Source organism: Propithecus coquereli, unplaced genomic scaffold, assembly GCF_000956105.1.
Source record: "Propithecus coquereli isolate 6110/MARCELLA unplaced genomic scaffold, Pcoq_1.0 Scaffold228, whole genome shotgun sequence".
Taxonomy (NCBI): Eukaryota; Metazoa; Chordata; class Mammalia; order Primates; family Indriidae; genus Propithecus; species Propithecus coquereli.
In genome coordinates this window covers 2635493-2641416 of record NW_012147819.1, presented here as the reverse complement: position 1 = coordinate 2641416, position 5924 = coordinate 2635493, and the positions used below count along the sequence as shown (strand labels likewise).

Below are 5924 nucleotides of genomic sequence, written 5' to 3'. Positions count from 1 at the left end.
GCAAAAGAGTGAGACTCTGTCTCAAAAAAAAAAAAGTCTCAAAGGAAAATGTTTTTACTACATAAAAAGTACTTTTGAAGGCTAAAAACTATAATTCAAAAATTATAAACAGAAAAATAATCTGTAGCACATCGGATAAAGGGCTAATTTCCTTAAAATAAAAAGAGTAGCACAGTGTCATAGTTTAGAGAAGACTAATGTACCAGATTGGCTAAATCTGAATCCCAGTTCTTCCCTTTACTAAGCTGGGACCTTGGGCAAATTATTTAACCCTTCAATGACTCCATTTACTTGTCTGTAAGTGGATAATAACAGTTTCTACCTCACAAGGTACAAGGATTCAGAGGATCAGAATAAAGGGCTTAACATAGCCCTTGACACATAAGCACTAGAAATGTATTTAATATCTAATGAAACAGTAAGAAAAACACAAACTGCAGAGTAGGGACTGCAAACTCAAATTCACTCATTTGTTCAATATTTATTAAGCACCAACTGTGTCCCAGACACTATTCCTCATGTCTGGGATGCATTAGTAAATAAAACACTAAAATTCCTCCTTTGCACAGTTTATACTCTAGTGGAGAAAAAAAAAATTGGGGATAAAAATAATTAGTAAATAATACAATATGGAGTAAGGTTAAGAGTAATAATAAATAAATAATATTAATATAATATGCAATAAGGTAAGACTACTATAGGGGAAAAAAGGGAGCATATATGCTCCTTCAATTTAGAAAAAGACATCCACATATTGTTGTCCAAGTTAAGTGCCCTACTATTCCCGATATAAGGTCTTCTATAAACTATTATTTTTGGAATCCATTATCAATTTGAACATAGAGATCACATTTTCTTCCTTCATTTTCTTGTCTCATCAACTATCAGGTAAAATAAAATGGGAAACAATATCCAGCATTAATATGTAAATCTAGACAATTTTTACACCAATTATTTGATTTGTACTCACCAACCCTCCTTAAACTGAAATGTTTAAGTTTCCTAACAACAAAAATAACACCATTAAACATATGAGGCTTGATTTCAATCCATACCTTGGGTATGTTGTTATTAATAATTCTTTCCTCATATATAGTAATATAAGTTTTTATTTTGTGTTGATATGTATTGTAATTTTGGGCAATAATATTCAAGTCCAATACTCTACCCTCTTAAGTGAAAATTAGCAAGTAAGGCAGTACCTCAAGCAGAAAATAAGGCATTGTTAATATTCTGCAATTACAGCCGTAATAGTCATCTTTATGTCTGACACGGCACACACTTGCAAACAAATTTTAAAACAGAATGTTTTAAATGTGTACTCTGGAACAAGTCTATCATTAGAGCCCACAAGGAGATTTAATTCCGAAAAGCTCTAAAAGGAAGTTTGTCAAACTCAACTATACATCGTGGTGATTCTTAAAAATATCTTCCCATTATTTAAATAAGCAAAATTTTACCGACCTGTGAATATGTTCTTTGTATGTCAGTCTACTTATACATGCAGCATACCCTGTTTCCTGGTAATAACGCCATTCTCAAACACAAAATGGGACAGAATCTTACGAGAAGAATTTAAAAGTTCCTATTGATATTGTCTCTTTGATATTAGCCCACATTAGGAATTACCATATAATACATTGGTTACAGAGAATTTATCAGTATTGTAAAAAGCGGTAAAGCTGAAAAGAACTTCAATATTAGCTAAACAAAATTTACACAGGAGGAAACTGGTGGCCAAATAAATCAAGAGGCTTCACAAAGCATCTCAGAGTGCCAACGCCAGGATTAAATCCCGGGTCTCCTGACTCCAAGTTCTGTGGTCTTTCCAGTACCCCAAAGAAACATTTTAAAAATAGCAATTAAAACTATCAGATGTCAGAAAACAACGATGGAACTACTACGTGTATTACCGTCCATGGCTGCCTGCCTCGTGTCGCGGGTGAGTGAGGGTCAGTTATCTTTCCTGCACGTCCGCAGCCGTCCACTGTTCAAAGCCCAACACCAAAGAGAGGACGTGGGGGAGAGAGAGGAGAGGAGTCAAAGACAGAGGAAAGTTCGAGGCTCGTCCCCAGTTCGAACTCAATAAACACGACGAAGATACTGCTAAATCTCACCCAGCTAGAACTCAACGAAAACGACCGAAGCCTGCTCAATCTCACCCTGCAGTCGGGACGCCCAGGGCGCTGTCCCAAAGCCTCTAGCGGGGATGCGCGGGCGCAACAACGGCCGGAGGGCCGGAAGGCCAGCGGGCGACCTTGACCTGCGGCAGTCGACGGCGGGAGAGGGTCAGGGAAAGAACATGGAAGGCAACAGGTGGAAAGCGGCCGGAAGGCGGCGGGGGAGAGCGGAAATAAGACGGAGAGAGGGCAGGGCGCCGCGAGGCGGAAAAAACCGGCCCCCGACGGGACGGGCAGCTGGGGCCAGGCGGCCAAAACCACGCGGGCCCAGGGTGCACGGCAAGGGCGCTGTCCGCAAAGATGTTCCCTGGAGCTGGGAAGCTGCGTCTCTGACACTTGCCCTCCCGCTGTCCGACGGGCCTGGAAACGAAGAAGGGTGAGCCCCGCAGACACCGCCTCCAGCGCGGCGTGGGTCCCCCTGGGTATTTGGCCTAACAGCGAATCGGACAAGGTTATTTGCGGCCAGGAGGCAGGGTCTCCAGCCGTTAGCGGCGGTTTGGCAGTGACCCCTCCGCCCCCAACCCATCCTCACCCCTTTGAGTCTTCAAATTTTGGTCCTAAATCCCTGCGACCAACGACCACAAACCGCCGCCGCCACCGTTTCGGGGACCAGTCAGTCGGAGCAGGGGGGTCGCCGGAGGGGGGAGGGGAGCCCACCGGGAGGAGCTCGCGCTGGTCCTCGCGCCTGGGCTCGGGTCCCAGCGGGCACCGCGCGCGGTGGCCTAGACAGCCCCACGAGGAGTGGTACCTCGGCCAATCAGTAATCAGTCCCGGGGAGGAGCCAAGGAAGAGGGGGCGGGATCAAGGTTTAAAACCAAAGTTTGCTGGGGGTGGAGTGTCAAAGTGTTTGGAGAGACAGGCCCTTTAGCCAATTAAGGCAAGAAGAGCGATCTTTAGGGTGTGGATGGGCTTGGAGTACTGCTAAATGAAGGTACTGCGTTCCTTATTAGGGCGTCTAAAAACAAGAGCTATAGTTGAGCTTCTTTTATTTGTTAGGGAAAAAAAATAAATGCATAGTAAAGGTTCTTTTTCTTGTTTTACGGAGTTTTAAAGTTATAATGACGCAAAGCAGTCATATATCCTAACTGCGAACCTTTTAAAATAAGGTCTGGAGATGGAGTGGCTTATAAAGTAAAAGACAGATTTGCATAGAAGTACAAAGGTTAAATGGTTTAAATGCCTAAGGGAATGGGTTGAATTAGGAGACGAGTATTGGCCTGACTCTACCAGTAACCAGCTTGGGGAGAAATTTAGTGGTGTAACTACTGATCCAGGGTCTGTGCTTATGTAAAAACAACTTTAAGGAATACAATTTTTTTTTTTTAATATTTTTCTTTCTCTTTTTTCGGGGGGGGACTGTCTCACTCTGTTGCCTGGGCTAAAGTGCCGTGGCATCAGCCTAGCTCACAGCAACCTCAAACCCCTGGGCTGAAGCGATCCTCCTGCCTCAGCCTTCGGAGTAGCTGGGACTCCAGGCACACCCCACAATGCCTGGCTAGATTATTTTCTTTCTATTTATAGTAGAGACGGGGTATCGCTCTTGCTCAGGCTGGTCTTGAACTCCTGAGGTCAAGCGATCCTCCCTCCTCGGCCTCCCAGAGTGCTAGGATTACAGGCGTGAGCCACAACGCCCGGCCTAAGATACAATTTTTCTTTTTTTTTTTTTTTGAAACAGAGTCTCTGTTGCCGGGGCTAGAGTGCCGTGGCGTCAGCCTAGCTCACAGCAACCTCAAACTCCCAGGCTCAAGTGATCCATCTGCCTCAGCCTCCCGAGTAGCTGGGACTACAGGCATGTGCCACTATGCACAGCTAATTTTTTGTATTTTTGGTTATTTGGCTAATTTCTTTCTATTTATAGTAGAGATGGGGTATCGCTCTTGCTCAGGCTGGTCTCGAACTCCTGAGGTCAAGCGATCCTCCCACCTCGGCCTCCCAGAGTGCTAGGATTACAGGCGTGAGCCACAACGCCCGGCCTAAGAATACAATTTTTTGGCATTGTGTACACATACTGAATTTTGCTTCCCTTGAAGACAACTGGGGATTAAATGTAGACAAAGAAAACAATGCCTTTAGGAAACAACTCTGTATCTATGTGTAATATTATCTATCCATAGATAGACTGATAGAATATTAGAACTGGAAAGAACCTAGATCATGTGGCTTCTTTAACAAACGAGGAACTTGACGCCCAGAATAATCAACTGGGTGACACAGGTCCCCTTATTTTCGATCTCAAGGTGATTTCTTCCACATTAACTTGTGATTTCAGTTGGTTTGTTTTCTCCATATGTTCAAGGAATAATGAATGTCTACCAATTTAAATTTTCTTTGTTAAACTAAAGAAATTAAATAGTTTTTTAAAACTTATTCCAACAGTGAGGAATTAGCAGGAATTTTGGAGCCAGACAGACCTGGGTTTAAATCCTTACTTTATGATTTTTGTGGTTGTGATACCTTGTGCAAATTACTTCTCTGAGCCCACATTTAAAATGGGGGTTGTGAGGATTAAATGACAAATAATATTAGCAAATATTGAGCATATGTATGTGCCAGAAACAATTCTAAGGGATTTTCGTACATTGGTTCGTTTAATTCTCACAGCAATTTGGGCAAAGATACTAGCTCCACTTTACAGATGGGGAAACTGAGACACAGAGCAAGGTTATACAGCAAGTAAGTGGCTGCAGTTTGTCTCTGATTCCTGAAGACATACATAACCACCCTGCTATACTGTCTCAAAATATGTCCAGAAACAAGTAGAAAAGTTGGCATAATACTAGGTACACACTGGAAGCTCAACAAATACTCTTTCCTAAACTCTCTGCTCTTCAATCAGTGAATACTAATCTTGTTATAGGCTGTGTGTATTCAAGATAAAGCCACTAGAAAACCTAGATTTTTCGTTTGTTTGTTTTTGACATGTCATCAACTCTCTGCCTCACGAACTGCAAGAGCAGTAATTGTTATATTGATTACTATTTGTTGCTGCTCTTTTCTCTGGGAAAAAATTACCTACTTTCTTTGTGTTGGTGCCTTCTCATTTCCCAGTAATTAATTTAATTAATTCCAAATACTGTTAAAAACTTTTGGACAAGTTAAACTTAACAGAGTTTAATTGAGCCAAGAACCAGAATAGATTTAGAGCAAGTCCTTCGCTGCGACGTGGTTGGAGAGAATTTGTGTACAGAAAAAGGAAAATGGAATACAGAAAACGGAAGTGAGGTACTGAAACAGCGGTATTGGTTACAGCTCTGTGTTTGCCTTATTTGAACAGGGTTTGAACAGTTGGCCACCTGTGAGTGGTTGAAGTATGGCTGCTGCGATTGCCTGAGACTTGGCGACTTGTTCCAGGAGTCCGTTAGTCTGTTTCCACATCCAGTTAGGTTACAGTTCACTATGTAAGAAGAAACCTTTAGGCCGAATTTAAAATAGGTAGGAAGACAGTTTTAGGCTAAAGTCAATTTAACAATACAAGTATGTTTAAAGTTGAGCTAGCTGCAATGGTGTTAGAAATTAATATATTCATCTGAAAAGTTAAAATAGCCAACAATTTCCAAGAGTTGCTGTAGGATCCTTAAAGAGTCACTAGGTGGAGATGTTGTGCGGTACAAAAGATAGTTCTATATTGGAAATGTTGGATAACCAACGTGCTGAAATATGCAAGCGGGTCATTTACAAAATTCATAGTAAGAATCTCATAGATAATAAACATGTATCATTTTTTTTTTTTTTTGAGACAGAGTC

At 42.0% G+C, this 5924-nt stretch overlaps 1 protein-coding gene across 2 annotated transcripts in view; it reads right to left on the bottom strand.

Annotated features, from left to right (window-relative positions):
* The window catches only part of RBM46 (RNA binding motif protein 46), a 38960-nt gene extending 36023 nt beyond the window's left edge, over positions 1-2937 (bottom strand). For both annotated transcript variants that reach the window (XM_012645237.1, XM_012645238.1), the window contains exon 1: positions 2713-2937. The gene's annotated coding sequence lies outside the window, so the exon portion shown is untranslated. The remainder of the gene's footprint in view (positions 1-2712) is intronic.
* Positions 2938-5924: the final 2987 nt, after the last annotated feature.